The sequence below is a fragment of the Balaenoptera acutorostrata genome, chromosome 16 (genome assembly GCF_949987535.1).
Source record: "Balaenoptera acutorostrata chromosome 16, mBalAcu1.1, whole genome shotgun sequence".
Classification (NCBI taxonomy): domain Eukaryota; kingdom Metazoa; phylum Chordata; class Mammalia; order Artiodactyla; family Balaenopteridae; genus Balaenoptera; species Balaenoptera acutorostrata.
In genome coordinates, this window is record NC_080079.1 from 42,410,873 (window position 1) to 42,428,621 (window position 17,749).

The 17,749-nt window shown below is 35.0% G+C and overlaps 1 long non-coding RNA gene across 1 annotated transcript in view; it reads left to right on the forward strand.

The window, feature by feature from the left end:
• LOC130705073 (uncharacterized) overlaps nucleotides 1–17,749 on the forward strand; it is a 264,956-nt gene that overhangs the window by 129,102 nt on the left and 118,105 nt on the right. Inside the window, exon 3 of the long non-coding RNA XR_009005724.1 lies at nucleotides 5,291–5,467. This is a non-coding gene — a long non-coding RNA (uncharacterized LOC130705073). The remainder of the gene's footprint in view (nucleotides 1–5,290; nucleotides 5,468–17,749) is intronic.

Consider the following 17,749-nt stretch of genomic DNA (forward strand, 5'->3'; position numbering starts at 1 on the left):
GTGTTGTTTTAAACTGCTAAGTTTATGGTAATTTGTTATACAGCAATAGAAAAGCAACATGATTCCTAATAATGAAACACATTAAATTATTTGTAAAAAGTATATTGACATACTTACGTGCCTAAATACCCATTTGTCATTCAGACTGATTCATATCCTAAAGGATGTGGATTTTCAGCGAGGTTACATTAGAGGTCTGTCATGTATAAATGCATATGATAAACATGTTCAAATCTGATAACACCCTCATTGCTAAAGATGCATCTGAGTATTCCAATTAGATTCAGTATACTATTTTCCTATACAATTGATGAACATAAATATTCATGTTGGGTTTGATAATCAAATACAAAAATATGAAACTTCAATACTTACTACAACAATGGATATTTATAATACACCACTTATTTTTTAAAAAATCTTGATTTTGATTACAACAAATGTGTAGATTGAAATTTCTGAAAAACCTAAAGCAATTTTTTTCTACATTGTTGTAAATCTATTACAAAAGACATTGTCAACTGCAATTAAGATAATTTAGCGTTTTTTATTTATGAAAGACTTTGAACCTCCTACCAGAGGTGCAAAAGAGAAGAACTAAGAGTTTGAAATAAATATGAACAGTTCCGAATACTGTTAGACCAAGAACTGTCAAGGACTTCAAAAGACAAGTAATAATCAAGAGGTAGGGCAGGAGTATTTCTAAATGACAAGTGATATTGGATCTCAGTGCTGGAAGCAGTGAGGACAATGATAACCCGGAAACATATGGCCTGTCTAAAAGGGCAGAAGCTCAGTTCAAACGGATTATTGACACCTGGAAATGTTTTGCCTCTTATTCTGATTTTTCCAATTGACATCAGAAATCTAGATCTTCAGGTAAAACTTCCTATTTTTTAAAGAACTCTATAAGCTGAAACTATATGAAAAAAAAGTTAAGAAAACTTGTCTCCAAATAGAGATAGTATAGTTTATGAGCCTTCTAATTTTAAGACGCCATCTAATGCATCTTAGTTTAAGACGCCATCTAATTTTCTGTGATTTTACTTTCTTAAAAATTTATTGCAAAATAATCCAGATATTGAGAGTAATAAGTAACTGAGTTTGGTTAAGGAATAACTATCTTGTGTGAAAGCTGAGTTTTTGTCACTCTGCATTAATATGGAAAACTGCCTGAATTTAGATGCATTTTTCAAGATTCTTTTGGAAAGAGCTCTATCGAATCAAATTTATGTGATTTTAGATGCCTTATTATACTGTGACTTACCATATTTCTAAAATATCTCTAATTTCCATAAACACATTATTTATGTTCTAATTTTTCAGAATTAAAGCATGCACTGTTTTGGAGTACAGGGCAGGTACTCTTTTAATACAATTTCCTCTCCTTTTCTATCAGAATTTTAGAAATTTAGAACAGGAGTTAGAGCGGAAAAAATAAATATTTATGTTACCAATCAACACAAAGATTCTTGCAAATAATAAAATTATTACTAGCAAATGCCCATCAATTTGAGGAATAAGTATTCATAGGGCAAAGAAGTTTGTCTAGGTCATCAAGGATGAGATATGATAAAATAAAAACTGAATTATATCATATGCATTATATTCCAACAGAAATGGTAGTGTCATGTAGATATACTCACATAGCAATGTAAAGAGCATTTATATTTGCTAAAACGTTAAAGACAGGAGGAAAATCTAGTGCACAAAAAAGTATGTATATTTTAAGGGCTATGCTGAGTTGCTCTGGTAAATAAGGAAAAGAGGAAGAAAGAAAACAGGAAGAATTTTCATAGTTTGAAGGAAATAAGAAGTGGAGGAAAAAAGACCTCAAATATTGATGAGGTTACCTCACAAAAACAAAATAAACCGGGAAGAACGTGTTGGAACCTGGCCAGTCATGGAAAAGATCTTGGCCATCACAGACTGATAAGACAATCTTGACCAATATTGGAGTCATGGTAATACATCCTCTTCCAAATGTTAATGTTAAAAATGAGAAAAGCTATATCCCAATTGTATCATGGGTGGGAAAACAGACTTGTCTAACTAGTATAGTTTTACCTGGTAGAAAAGCTGAGTTTTCTGCAGAAAGCTCATTGTAACTTTGTATATAATTCCACTGAATATTGATGAAATATTCTGCACAAAGATATGGTTTTAGTTCTTCTGTCAGAAAACAGACAACTATAAATTACTGTGAGGAAACTACTTGCCATCTCATGTACAATGATACCTGTACTTTTAAACAAACAAAAAATAAGTTGCCTAAGCAAAATATTCCCAAAGTAAGGCAAAAGTAACCCATGCTGTGTACTCAATTGTTGAAACACTCTTAATGAAGTTGAAAAAATATGATGAAATTGCAGATAAAAATGGATTAATTGCTAAAGAACTCTAACAAGATACTTCCCTAATGGACCTTTCAAGTTCTGGCAAATAAATTCCAAACAACTTCCTCCGTCTAATGGGTATAAATACGTTTTAGTCATGGTCTGTATGTGTCCACACTGGACTGAAGCCTTCCCTTGCAGCCAGACTACTGCATCCTTTGTAGCTAAAGTTCTTTTGGAAAAGATTATCTCTAACTGGGGAACTCTTCTCGAACTGTATAGTGGTTGAGGAACCCATTTTCCTGAGAAGTCTGTGCTGTTTTACAACACTTTCACCGTGCTTATCAACCCCAATCCTCTGGTTTACTCAGACACACTAAAACATTATTAAGACTCAATTGGCAAAATGTGTAGAGGTCCCCCAAATACCTCGGCCAAAATTATTGCCATTGGTCCTTCTCAATCTCAGATCCACCCTTTTTGTAACTCATGAACTCTCACCATTTGAGATAATCACAGGATGCCCAGTGCGTTTGGCTCCTGCTTCTTTTGACCCACAGATGATAGATACTCCAATATTGCAAAAGCCTAATTGCTTCTATTAAAGATAACTTTGCTTTGGTAGAGCAATCTTTCTGCAGTATGCTCTCAAGAGATGAGGATCTTAATCATCACACCTTGCAACCTGGAGATTTTTTCTATTAAAAAACATACGTCCAGAGGAACTCTCTTTAACCTCACTGGCAAGGCCCCTGTCAGGTACTGCTAATCAACCCTTGTGCCGCCAAACTCCAAGGAATAGACTCTTAGATTAACATGACACACCTAAAGAAAGCACAGAACACGGACTGGACTTGTACATCATCTGGTGACCTGAAAGTAAAGATTTCCCAGAATTGAAGCAGATGACATTTGATGAGACAGCTCTCCCAACATATCCAGAATAGGCTGTTGGAAGTTTATCACCAAAACTTTGATGATGACATAACACTTTAGATGGTCTCTAATGTCTATGATCTTGATAACAGATGGACTTTAGATAAAAAGGATCTGAGGGTTCTCCCTCCTACCCCTCCTTTTTACTCAAATGGGACCTTAATAGGTTTCCCTCCAATGTGAGACACTACATCCAGGGAAGGTCCTTCCTGACCTAAATACCTGACAAATACCTGACATTGACATTCCTGTTGATCAGTGATGCTTTCAGAGAAAGATCTTGATCAAAAAGGGGAAATGTAATATTAATAAACAGAAACCTCAATTAAATAGAATTGGGAGACAAGAAGGGGGAGCTCCTATGCCCTGTGAAGATAGCAGAGCTCAGTAGGAAAAAGAAAGACTACTCTTCTTCCCTGGAAAGGACTCATCCAACAAAAAGGCATGGACTCTTAGTTTCCTATATCCCTCCTAACTTCCTTTCCCCTCTATAAAAGCATTCTCCTTCCCTTGCCATGTTGGGTACTTGTTCATGGCTCATCATGGTTGCAGACCCCAAATTGCAATTCTCTGTTGATCCCAAATAAATCTGTCATTTCTGCAGGAATACTTAACAGTCTATTTATTTCAGGTCAACATTCTGAAGATTTGTGTTTTCTTACATATTTAATATTTAAATTTGAGATAGAAAAACATGAAGACTTCCAATTTTCCTCTAAATATTGTTCTTTCAAACTTGTTTTTAAATTGCACAAAAAAGGGCCATAGCTACCTGAATATATTGCTTTAATATGAATCTTAAGCATCTGAATGAATGTTAATATTTGGTCATAATTAACATATATTTCTATCTTTTTAGTACTTATTCATAGAAAAAGCAAAATGTGCAATGGTTTTTTTAATATCACATTATATGAACTATTGAAAAAAACTGTGACTTTTTATTGACATGCTCTGTTATCTCAAGGCTAAAATAATATTCCACGATATCTGAATTCTTGTGTTTCTTCACACATGACTTTTGTAAAAATTTTACAGAAAAAGAAATAATAATGTGTTTGTATAATTTCTAAAGTTAACAATATACAAAAAATTTCTGTATTAATAAAATTTATAAATTCAGTAACTTCATACTTTTCCATTTTAAGAATACTATATATTTATTTATCCAAAATCATTATCTTTTGGTGTTGAGAGTCTCCTCCCCATATATATCTAGTTAACTCAAATAAGCATATTTTATTTAAATAAGTGTTCCCACTCATAGTTATTTCCCTTAGGATACTCAAGAGTATAATTAGATAAAATTTCCTGTACATTTCTTTTTATTAAAATTTTTCTTTTGGCTTTCTATAAAGTCTTACCAGCTTGCTGTCCAGTTGTAGTGTAAGATAGCACATTCTTCCTTACTCTTTTTCCTTCACTGCAGGAAAAAGTATTTGTTTTAGTAGTAAGTAGAGAATAGAAATCTATTATCTCAGCTAATTTGATGAGTGAAATTGTTCCTGGGTTTTAATTTCCACCATTTTACTACATTTTGTGTTTGGATTAGAATATATATTTTTTGAAGCCAGGAGTTTTGTCATGTTGTGTTCTTTGCTGTACTCCAGATTCTTGAGTGATAAATGGTATGTAGAAAGACCCAACACTATGATGGTAAACACTTTTGGCCAAATTACTTTTTATTAGAAAGAAGAGCAATACAAGCAAAGAATACAAAGGCCTGAGACAAATGGAAATATGATTTCTCCCAGCTTTTGTGTTTTGATTCCATGACATGCTTACACTTATAGCTACTATGATTCTGTTAATCCACGTGTATATGCTTTAACAAGTTGAATTGGAGGTTTTTTTGTTTTTATAGTCATTTGAGTTTATTTCTCTACTGTTCATCTCCTGGTGCATGACAAATACCTCAAAACTCAGTGGCATACAGCAGTAGTATTTCTTATATTGTTTATGCATCTGTGGGTCAGCTGAGGTGGCTCTACTCAACGCATTTCTCATTTTTCTGGCAGAAGCTACACAAGCCACGTTATTCTCATTGTGATGACAGAAGGGCAAGAGAGCAAGTATATGTCAAGCTTATGCTGAAATCACATCCACTAACATCTCATTGACCAAATCATGTCATATAACCAAGCCCAACATCAATGGGATATGGAAGCATTCTCTGTCCACAGTAGGAGAGAAAGGTAAGCAAATGTTTACTGATAAATATTCAAATTATCATGGTCGCTAAGCCAGTTATACATGCTATTTGAAATTACATAATTTAATTGTGTTGTGCAAATCAAGCACATATAACACTGGAAAGAGTTGTTTTATGAAAACTTAATTCAGTGCACTGAGCTGACTCAGTAAAGGCAAATAGAAAAATTTCTGTTGATGGAGGTATGGCTGACTTTGTTGTAAAATATTAGAGGGTGGGGACTGCTGCAGCTGCAGCCAGGGCCATCGGGGTGGAGGACGGGAGCCAGGCCCACCAAGAGCTGACCAGCTGGGGGTGGCTGTCCACACAGACCCTGGGCCCACTGAGGTGGGCCTTCAGCAGGTAACATGAGGCAGGTGTCCTGGGCCAGAGGAGGGGCCCTGGTGCCCCCCAACACCAGGGCCAGGGGCTCTCTTAGGCCCGGGCAGAGCTCTCTGGAAGTCCCAAGGGGCAGGTGTGGGCCCTGGTCACGCCTCATGGGCTGTTTCTGGGAAAAAGATCTCACGGCATCGCTGCACAGGGTCCTGAAGGGACACCCCACTGTGGCCAACACTCCAGGGGTCTGTGTAGATCTCAAAGTCGTTCCCACCGGGGCTGGTCTTGTTCTCAAAGAAGTGGATGGTGTCGAAGCAGTCCTGGTCCAGGCTGTCCAGGCAGTAGCGCTTGTCCCAGCCCTCAGGGAAGATGTCAAAGGAGAAACAAAGTTCTAGATGATTCTGTCCTCAGATTGCTTTTCAATAATCTTTAACTTCTCACTCCACTTAAAAAAAAAAAAAAACAAAACTAATTTATAAATGATGAGTGACCCTAGTTAATGTAAAATAATATAGCATTCCAACTGGAGACTTAACAGCCCTAGAATGGCCTTGGCAGTACATCAAATAGTATGTTTGTATTTGTGTGTGTTTGTTTAAATTTAAAATAAAATGTTTAAAGTATTTATGAATTGAGATTTGTTATTTTCTAGGTTAACTAGAAAACTGAAACTAGTTAACTGAAAAATTATTGCCCATGATCATATCAGAGATAAAAACCTTCTGGTATTAAAAAGGGAGACTTAATTATTCAAAAGAAAAAATAGATTTTAGCACAAGTTTACACCTTTAGCTAAGTACCAAATCTTCAGAAACTCACTTGACCCCTCTCCTCTTAAGGACAAGATGATTAAATTAGAATAGCAGTTGTAAGTGAATAGAATTCCCAATGAGATTTGTAGCACTTTGATCTCTTTATTACTCTGGGAACATTAGCAAAACAGCCTTTTCTAAATGTCTTCTTTCACTAGATCACCTGCTAATCAGTATGTTCAAACAAAGGCACTGTTAAAAGAAATTGACCAAATCTTGTCCTGGCTCAAGAGACCCTCATTTAAAATTGAAGCTTAAGACTAGATGCTCAGCTGCTTGAAGTCACTTTTGCTTACTTGTCATGAGTTCGTTGAGAAGCTAGTCTTAGCCCTGGGAAAGCTACCCAAGAGGAATATGCATGGTTTATGTTTCAAATTGAATTTAAGCTTTAAAAATTAATTGTTCCAGATATATTTTCTTGGCTTTATTTTTAATATTTTCCCATAGAACATATCCCACGACCCCTATTTTGATATTCTCTGTACTAATGACTGACAGGTTTGGTTAGGGTCACTTTCTGCATGTTTTCAATGGCTTCCTGCTCTTTTTTTTAAAAGAAATTACCTCCTCAATTTTCTTTGTCCAAACTGCTTTAGTAGAACCTATTCTTTTGAACAAAAAACTACTGTCTCTTTTCACAAGTTTTCATTCCATTATTTAATATTGAACTGAAGATATGATTACTGTATCTTCCCAAGTAACTAGTGTTTTCCAAGGAGACCAAACATTATGGATCAATTTATTTCAGATTCTTCAGTTTCTCTTCTTTGCTGATAATATAATTTCTTTGTTGGCGAATAACTACTTTCTCATACTCTGTCAGCTTCATCATCTTGAATACAATCACACTCTTACTATGCAGGTTTCATCTAGAAATCTTTTATTCCATTTCCCTTACTTTCTTATATACTGTCAGCTTCATCATCTTGAATACAATCACACTCTTACTAGGCAGGTTTCATCTAGAAATCTTTTATTCCATTTCCCTGACACTGCTGGTTAAATGCTTTGTAAACATACAAACTTTACCACTCAAAATAGATCTTCCATTATAAAGAAAGCCTTTCACAGATCCAGATATCATGATGGGATTAAATTTTTTTTTACAAGTCTACTGTTTTATGTTGTCATAAAACCTGGGATGAGGAAATGATATTTACAAAAAACCCCACATATTGACTGTTCACATACACATATATACTCTTTATCCTAAAATGAGTCTTTCCTAATGATTCCAAACAACTACCTCTATACAAAAAGAAAAAAAAAAACCTGAAAAGTCTTTGATATGATACCCTTTACTCTCTTCCTGTAGTAAGGTTTTACTACCTTATTACTGTCTAGAATTGGTGAAGCATTTAAAATGTACCAGGAAAGAATTGTGTTGGTCCTTATGCCCTATGGCGAATCACTTTTATTTATTTTTCTATAAGATATTTTTCAGAAGTCAACATGTGCAACTAAAATTATTGTAGAAATAAATGGCAATTCTGACTTGAAGCTGAATTCCTTAGAAAATTGTGGGTGAAGTGGGAAACTGAAATAGAGTAGTCCTTATAGTTTGAATTTTCTAAATTTATTGATCATTGGTTTTTCTTCCACATGGACAGGCAGGGGGGTAACCACTTACAAAAATAGTCAGGCAGTTACATAAAATATTCAGTTTGACCAAAAATCAATTCAGTAATTTTTATTATATAAACTAATGTCTCATGGCCATTATAGTCAAACTTAGAATCATCCTAGTCTTTGTTTAAGTAAAAATACCCACTGTATATGGGTGTGTTAATTAATAAATGAGTTGTGTTTGTTGCAAGAGTTCTTTCTTGAAATGTTGGAAAACAAAAAAACTTTAGTCCAACAAATTCAACTAAGTACTCTAATAAATAATGGCAAGGAAATGTGGAACAGTGGAACACATCCTATGGACTGGACATCAACCTGGGTCCTAATCCAGATTCTGCTACAAACTGGCTGTATGAACTTTAGCAAGTGCTTTCTTCTCTGATTTTTCACTGGGGAATAAAATTTTAAAAGAGTTGAACTCCCAGGTCTCTTTCAGAGCTAAAATTCTAGGATTTTACTTGATGTAAAATATTCTCAAGCATTCTTTTCCAAAAAAAAAAAAAAAAGGCTCCTTAAAAAAATTCAAACACTTTAGAGAAATAGCTGTGCAACATTTTTTTTTTTTTTTTTGGTTAAACCTTCAAGAAAAAAGGACTCTCTATTTAATGTTTTAAAAAAATTAACCAACTATATATTACAGATTAAAAAAGAAGGATATTTACCTTGAAGTGTTGCCTATGACTTAACAGTATCAGAATGCTCTTGGCTTGCTGAAGGAGTGTGGGCTGAAATGCCTGGGCCCGAAGCACATAGCCCTCTCCATACATGGTTTGGCCAAAAGAGGTAAATCCTATCCTCAAATACACTCCTCTGTTTATTGCCATTATTTTCTGGCCATCTGCATTTATGATACATTTCTGTGAATTTTTAGAGCTTTTCCTCTGCCTTTGTTCTCTGAGATTTTTAACCCACTGAGGAAAAATAGCCTGGGTTATTATTCTTTAGTGAATGACATGTGGTGATGAGCAGTATGCAGGACTGGTAAGGCTGACATAGTCCAGGGCTTTGCTGCTAGGGAGCCTGTCTTGTGACTTGCTATCTAAGTGTGGTTCAGAGCAGGAATTTCTGAAACTGTGTGAGAAATGAGATGTGTCTTCTGTCATAGTGGCCAGGACCTTAAAAAAGTTAGAGACCATGACCATTCCATGGAGCCTGAACTTGAGCTTTCTATTGTCTTTCCAAAGGATATTGCTGTTTTAAATTCTGTTTTCTACTTTCTTTGCTGCACTTGTAAGAGTAGCTCTTTATCGTTGAGCATCCTCCCATCCCTTTCTCAGTCTGAGGAGCAGCATCCACAGTTGAGATTATATTCCAATTTTTCTTAGTTCTTGAAGTTTAAAATTTGACAGCTAAGTATCTGGGGGAAATGCTTCCGAAAGGAATCTTTGGTCTGTAAGAATGCTAAGTTGGAATCATATATATATATGTGTGTGTGTATATATAAATTTTTTTTTCAGGAAAAAAAAAAAAAGAAGGATATTTAAAACTTAAAATGCAGAAGTCTTCTAATTATTCCAGGTATTAAACTCGGAGTTCAACTGTTTGTTTCTGTAAAATGGTATTGGCCCATGAATGTTAGCTGCAGCTGCCACTTGAGAGCAGGGGGAGCTCTAATACTGTTTTCTGTTTGTTCCCTATGGACTTAGGAAAGACGTTCATTTATAATTTGGTTGTGAAAATTAATATTTAAATGTGATATGCTTCAGATATGATAGCATTACCAAAAAGAACTTGCTGGTTCAAAGTGTCATTATAACATTTTGTCAGCCATCTTCATTAAATTCATCTTTGGAGAAGTATGATTATTCAAAACTTCTATGAACTATAGGAAAACAAGATGTGTGTGAATATATGTGTGAGTCTGTGTGTGTGTGTGTATGTCCAATTTAAAGATGATGACATTAATTTGTCAACATGTTCATAATCTTTTAAAGTGGTCACATAAGCAAATTTACTGTCTAGTTGGAATATTTTTTTTCTCTTTTTTTCTAGAATACTTTTCATTATGGCTTAGCTTAATTCCACATAGAATTTATCTAATATTATTAAGTGGGAATATTGTTTTTTTCTGGATAGAATTATCTAAAGGTGAGCACAGAGAGATTAAGTGAGAGTATCTCCATGAGCTAAAATCTTATATATCCAGATATACTACAGATTATTCTGTTATCAGGGATCAAGATGAATACTAAGATGGCAAGATATTAATTTCTTGTGCTTTTAAAACAAAGACTTGAATATGAAAAATAAGATGACCATTGAAACAGAAATAGAGAAAATAATCTGTGAAGTTCTCCATATCCTTTCCCTTATACTAATCCCTAAAGATATTAATCTTTTGTAGTGTAGCAGGCCCTATGTGGCCAGCAGCTTTGCCTATCCCTTGTCTAAACCATTGCTTCTCAAAAGTTAATATGAATTGTTGGTATGCAATATTAATATAGAGATCATATTAAAATGCAGAGTCTGATTCAGTAGGCCTGGAATGAAGCTTTCACAACTGAATTTATGAAAACCCTGGGGGGCAGCTAATGCTGCTGCACCATGGACATGCTTTGATGTAGCAGGAAGGTACACCATATCTAGGCTTGGACCATATAAATATCCTATGCCCCAAATCTACACTGTCTTTCTTATTTTTCTGTCAGCTGAAAATGACCGTTGAAACCACATGTTTTAATATGGTAGAGTATTCATCAGGCTGGGTCTCTGTGTGACTGGAACAGATTTCTCTAATGCTGATTGGGAATAACCAATTGGATTTATGGAATTGAGAAATAAATCTTTATTGAAATTTGGGGGTTATCTGTTGTATCAGCTAAACTTATTTTACTAATATATGTATAATGAGATTATTTTTACAAATAAAAGTTTATACTTTTTTTTGCTTTTGTAAGAAATGATATGTGATAAATTCTAAAAGTAGAATTTCTACTCAAAATGGAATACAAATTTCAAATGATATTACCTAATTGAAATTTTAAAATACTATATCAAGTTGCAAACCTAAAAGGAAAGAAAATATCTATTTTCCCAAATTCTCACCTCTGTTAGGTAATCTTAAGTTTTTGTGTGTTTTAAAAATTTTTTAATTAAGGTAAAAAAACATAGCAAAAAATTCACCATCTTAACTGGTTTTAAGTGTACAGTTCAGTAGTGTTAAGTATATTCACATTGTTAAACAACAGATCTCCAGAACTTTTTTATTTTGCAAAAATGAAATCTGTACCATTTAATAACTCCCCATATCCCCCTTTTCCCAGTCCCTGGTCCGCCATTTTTCTTTCTCTTTCTGTGAATTTGACTGCTTTAGATACTTCAAATAAGTGGAATCATTCAATATTTGTCTTATTGTGACTGACTTATTTTACTTAGTATAATGTCCAAGATGTATACATGTTGTAGAAAGTAACAGGATTTCTTTCCTTTTTAAAGCTGAATAATACTCTATTGTATGTATATACTGCATTTGATTTATCTAAATAATTTTTAAACTTTATCAGATTGACAACTACAGAACAATAAAGTAATTTTCATTAGTAAATTTTTATTCATAATGATTATAGTACTTTTAAAAAAATAATTTTCATTGGAGGATAGTTGATTTACAATGTTGTGTTAGTTTCTGCTGCACAGCAAAGTGAATCAGTTATACATATACATATATCCAGTCTTTTTTTTTTTCCCTCCATGGGATGTTCTTCTTTTTTTTTCTTTTTTAAGCATCTTTATTGGAGTATAATTGCTTTAAAATGTTGTGTTAGTTTCTGCGGTATAACAAAGTGAATCAGCTATACATATACAGATATCCCCATATATCCTCCCTCTTGCGTCTCCCTCCCACCCTCCCTATCCCACCCCTCTAGGTGGTCACAAAGCACTGAGCTGATCTCCCTGTGCTATGCGGCTGCTTCCCCCTAGCTATCTATGTTAAATTTGGTAGTATATATAAGTCCATGACACTCTCTCACTTCGTCCCGGCTTACCCTTCCCCCTCCCCATGTCCTCAAGTCCATTCTCTACATCTGCATCTTTATTCTTGTCCTGCCCCTAGGTTCTTCAGAACCTTTTTTTTTTTCTTTAGATTCCACATATATGTGTTAGAATACAGTATATGTTCTTCTCTTTCTGACTTACTTCACTCTGTATGACAGTCTCTAGGTCCATCCAACTCACTACAAATAACTCAATTTCGTTTCTCTTTATGGCTGAGTAATGTTCCATTGTATATATGTGCCACATCTTCTTTATCCATTCATCTGTCGATGGACACTTAGGTTGCTTCCATGTCCTGGCTATTGTAAAGAGAGCTGCAATGAACATTGTGGTACATAACTCTTTTTGAATTATGGTTTTCTCAGGGTATATGCCCAGTAGTGGGATTGCTGGGTCATATGGTAGTTCCATTTTTAGTTTTTTAAGGAACCTCCATACTGTTCCCCATATTGGCTGTATCAATTTACATTCCAACCAGCAGTGCAAGAGGGTTCCTTTTACTCCACACCCTCTCCAGCATTTATGGTTTGTAGATTTTTTGATGATGGCCATTCTGACCGGTGTGAAGTGATACCTCATTGTAGTTTTGATTTGAATTTTCTAATAATTAGTGATATTGAGCATTCTTTCATGTGTTTCTTGGCAATCTGTATATCTTCTTTGGAGAAATGTCTATTTAGGTCTTCTGCCCACTTTTGGATTGGGTTGTTTGTTTTTTTGATATTGAGCTGCATGAGTAGATTATAAATTTTAGAGATTAATCCTTTGTCAGTTGCTTCATTTGCAAATATTTTCTCCCATTCTGAGGGCTGTCTTTTTGTCTTGTTTATGGTTTCCTTTGCTGTGCAAAAGCTTTTAAGTTTCATTAGGTCCCATTTGTTTATTTTTGTTTTCATTTCCATTTCTCTAGGAGGTGGGACAAAAAGGATCTTGCTGTGATTTATGTCATAGAGTGTTCTGCCTATGTTTTCCTCTAAGAGTTTTATAGTGTCTGGCCTTCCACTTAGTTCCTTAATCCATTTTGAGTTCAATTTTATGTATGGTGTTAGGGAGTGTTCTAATTTCATTCTTTTACATGTAGCTGTCCAGTTTTCCCAGCACCACTTATTGAAGAGGCTATCTTTTCTCCATTGTATTTTCTTACCTTATCAAACATAAGGTGACCATATGTGTGTGGGTTTATCTCTGGGCTTCTATCCTGTTCCATTGATATATATTTCTGTTTTTCTGCCAGTACCGTACTGTCTTGATTACTGTAGCTTTGTAGTATAGTCTGAAGTCCAGGAGCCTGATTCCTACAGCTCCGTTTTTCTTTCTCAATATTGCTTTGGCTCTTCAGGGTCTCTTGTGTTTCCATACAAATTGTGAAATTTTTTGTTCTAGTTCTGTGAAAAATGCCATTGGTAGTTTGATAGGAATTACACTGAATCTGTAGATTGCTTTGGGTAGTATAGTCATTTTCACAATGTTGACTCTTTCAATCCAAGAACATGGTATATCTCTCCATCTGTTTTTAATTTCTTTCATCAGTATCTTATAGTTTTCTGCCTACAGGTCCTTTGTCTCCTTAGGTAGGTTTATTCCTAGGTATTTTATTCTTTTTGTTGCAATGGTAAATGGGAGTGTCTCCTTAATTTCTCTTTCAGCTTTTTCATCATTAGTGTATAGGAATGCAAGAGATTTCTGTGCATTAACTTTGTATCTTGCCACTTTACCAAATTCATTGATTAGCTCTAGTAGTTTTCTGGTTGCAGGTTTAGGATTCTCTATATATAGTATCATGTCATCTGCAAACAGTGACAGCTTTACTTCTTCTTTTCCAATTTGGATTCCTTTTATTTCTTTTTCTTCTCTGATTGCTGTGGCTAAAACTTCCAAAACTATGTTGAATAATAGTGTTGAGAGTGGGCCACCTTGTGTTGTTCCTGATCTTAGAGGAAATGATTTCTGTTTTTCACCATTGAGAACATTGTTGGCTGTTGGTTTGTCATATATGGTCTTTATTATGTTGAGATAAGTTCCCTCTATGCCTACTTTCTGGAGGGATTTTATCATAAATGGGTGTTGAATTTTGTCAAAAGTTTTTTCTGCATCTATTGAGGTGATCATATGGTTTTTTCCTTCAATTTGTTATTATGGTGTATCACATTGAATGATTCGCATATATTGAAGAATCCTTGCATCCCTGGGATAAATCCCACTTGATCGTGGTGTATGATCCTTTTAATGTGTTGTTGGATTCTGTTTGCTAGTATTTTGTTGAGGATTTTTGCATCTATATTCATCAGTGATATTGGTCTGTAATTTTCTTTTTTTGTAGTGTCTTTGTCTGGTTTTGGTATCAGGGTGATGGTGGCCTCGTAGAATGAGTTGAGGAGTGTTCCTCCCTCTGCAATATTTTGGAAGAGTTTGAGAAGGATAGGTGTTAGCTCTTCTCTAAATGTTTGATAGAATTCACCTGTGAAGCCATCTGGTCCTGGGCTTTTGTTTGTTGGAAGATTTTTAATCACAGTCTCAATTTCAGTGCTTGTGATTGGTCTGTTTATATATTCTATTTCTTCCTGGTTCAGTCTCGGAAGGTTGTGCTTTTCTAAGAATTTCTTCCAGATTGTCCATTTTATTGGCATATAGCTGCTTGTAATGATCTCTCATGATCCTTTGTATTTCTTTAGTGTCAGTTGTTACTTCTCCTTTTTTATTTCTATTTCTATTGATTTGAGTTTTCTCCCTTTTTTTCTTGATGAGCCTGGTTAATGGTTTATCAATTCTGTTTATCTTCTCAAGGAACCAGCTTTTAGTTATATTGATCTTTGCTATTGTTTCCTTCATTTCTTTTGCATTTATTTCTGATCTGATCGTTTTGATTTCTTTCCTTCTGCAAACTTTGGGGTTTCTTTGTTCTTCTTTCTCTAATTGCTTTAAGTGTAAGGTTAGACTGTTTATTTGAGATCTTTCTTGTTTCTTGAGGTAGGATTATATTGCTATAAACTTCCCTCTTAGAACTGCTTTTGCTGCATCCCATAGGTTTTGGGTCATCTAGTTTTCATTGTCATTTGTTTCTAAGTACTTTTTGTTTTCCTCTTTTTCTTCTTCAGTGATCTCTTGGTTATTAAGTAATGTATTGTTTAGCCTCCATGTGTTTGTATTTTTTACAGATTTTTTCCTGTAATTGATATCTAGTCTCATAGCGTTGTGGTCAGAAAAGATACTTGATATGATTTCAATTTTCTTAAATTTACCAAGGCTTCATTTGTGACCAAAGATATGATCTATTCTGGAGAATGTTCCATGAGCACTTGAGAAGAAATTTTATTCTGTTGTTTTTGGATGGAATGTCCTATAAATATCAATTAAGTCCATCTTGTTTAATGTATCATTTAAAGCTTGTGCTTCCTTATTTATTTTCATTTTGGATGATGTGTCCATTGGTGAAAGCGGCATGTTAAAGTCCCCGACTATGATTGTGTTACTATCGATTTCCCCTTTTATGACTGTTAACATTTGCCTTATGTATTGTGGTGCTCCTATGTTGGGTGCATAGATATTTACAATTGTTATATCTTCTTCTTGGACTGATTCCTTGGTCATTATGTAGTGTCCTTTGTCTCTTGTAATAGTCTTTATTTTAAAGTCTATTATGTCTGATATGAGAATTCCTACTCCAGCTTTCTTCTGATTTCCATTTGCATGGAATATCTTTTTCCATCCCCTCACTTTCAGTCTGTATGTGTCCCCTAGGTCTGAAGTGGGTCTCTTGTAGACAGCATATATATGGGTCTTGTTTTTGTATCCATTCATCCGGCCTATATCTTTTGGTTGGAGCATTTAATCCATTTACATTTAAGGCAGTTATCGATATGTATGTTCCTCGTACCATTTTCTTAATTGTTTTGGACTTGTTATTGTAGGTCTTTTCCTTCTCTTGTGTTTCCTGCCTAGAGAAGTTCCTTTAGCATTTGTTGTAAAGCTGGTTTGGTGGTGCTGAAGTCTCTTAGCTTTTGCTTGTCTGTAAAGGTTTTAATTTCTCCATTGAATCTGAATGAGATCCTTGCTGGGTAGAGTAATGTTGGTTGTAGGTTTTTCCCTTTCATCCCTTTAAATATGTCCTGCCTCTCCCTTCTGGCTTGCAGTTTCTGCTGAAAGTTCAGCTGTTAACCTTATGGGGATTCCCTTGTATGTTATTTGGGTTTTTTTTCCCTTGCTGCTTTTAATATTTTTTCTTTGTATTTAATTTTTGATCATTTGATTAATATGTTCTTGGCATGTTTCTCCTTGGATTTATCCTGTATGGGACTCTCTGTGCTTCCTGGACTTGATTAACTATACCCTTTCCCATATTAGGGAAGTTTTCAGCTATAATCTCTTCAAATATTTTCTCAGTCCCTTTCTTTTTCTATTCTTCTTCTGGGACCCCTATAATTTGAATGTTGGTGCATTTAATGTTGTCCCAGTGGTCTCTGAAACTGTCCTCAATTCTTTTCATTCTTTTTTTCATTCTTTTTTCTTTATTCTTCTCTGTGGTAGTTATTTCCACTATTTTATTTTCCAGGTCACTTATCCGTTCTTCTGCCTCTGTTATTCTGCTATTGATTCCTTCCAGAGAATTTTTGATTTCATTTATTGTGTTGTTCATCATTCTTTATTTGCTCTTTAGTTCTTCTGGGTCCTTGTTAAACGTTTCTTGTATTTTCTCCATTCTATTTCCAAGATTTTGGATCACCTTTACTATCATTACTCTGAATTCTTTTTCAGGTAGAATGCCTATTTCCTCGTCATTTGTTTGGTCTGGTGGGTTTTTACCTTGCTCCTTCATCTGCTGTGTGTTTCCGTCTTCTCATTTTGCTTAACTTACTGTGTTTGGGGTCTACTTTTCGCAGGCTGCAGGTTTGTAGTTCCCGTTGTTTTTGGTGTCTGCCCCCAGTGTCTTAGGTTGGTTCAGTGGGTTGTGTAGGCTTCCTGGTGGAGGGGACTAGTACATGTGTTGTGGTGGATGAGGCTGGATATTGTCTTTCTGTTAGGCAGAACCACGTCCTGTTGTGTGTTTTGGTGTGTCTGTGACCTTATTATGATTTTAGGCAGCCTCTGTGCTAATGGATGGGGCTGTGTTCCTGTCTTGCTAGTTGTTTGGCATAGGGTGTCCAGCACTGTAGCTTGCTGGTCGTTGAGTGAAGCTGGGTCTTAGTGTTGAGATGGAGATCTCTGGGAGAGCTTTCGCCATTTGATATTACGTGGAGCCAGGTGGTCTGAACTCGGGTCTCCCACCTCAGAGGCACAGGCCTGACACCTGGCCTGAGCACCAAGACCCTGTCAGCCACACGGCTCAGAAGAAAGGGGAGAAAAAAAGGAAAAAAGAAAGAAAGAAAAAATAAAATAATATAAAGTTATTAAAATAAAAAATAAAAAATAATTATTAAAAATAAAAACAATTAAAAAATAATAAAAACAGAAAAAAATAGAAAGAAAGAACAATCAAACCAAAAAACAAATCCACCAGTGATAACAAGCGCTAAAAACTA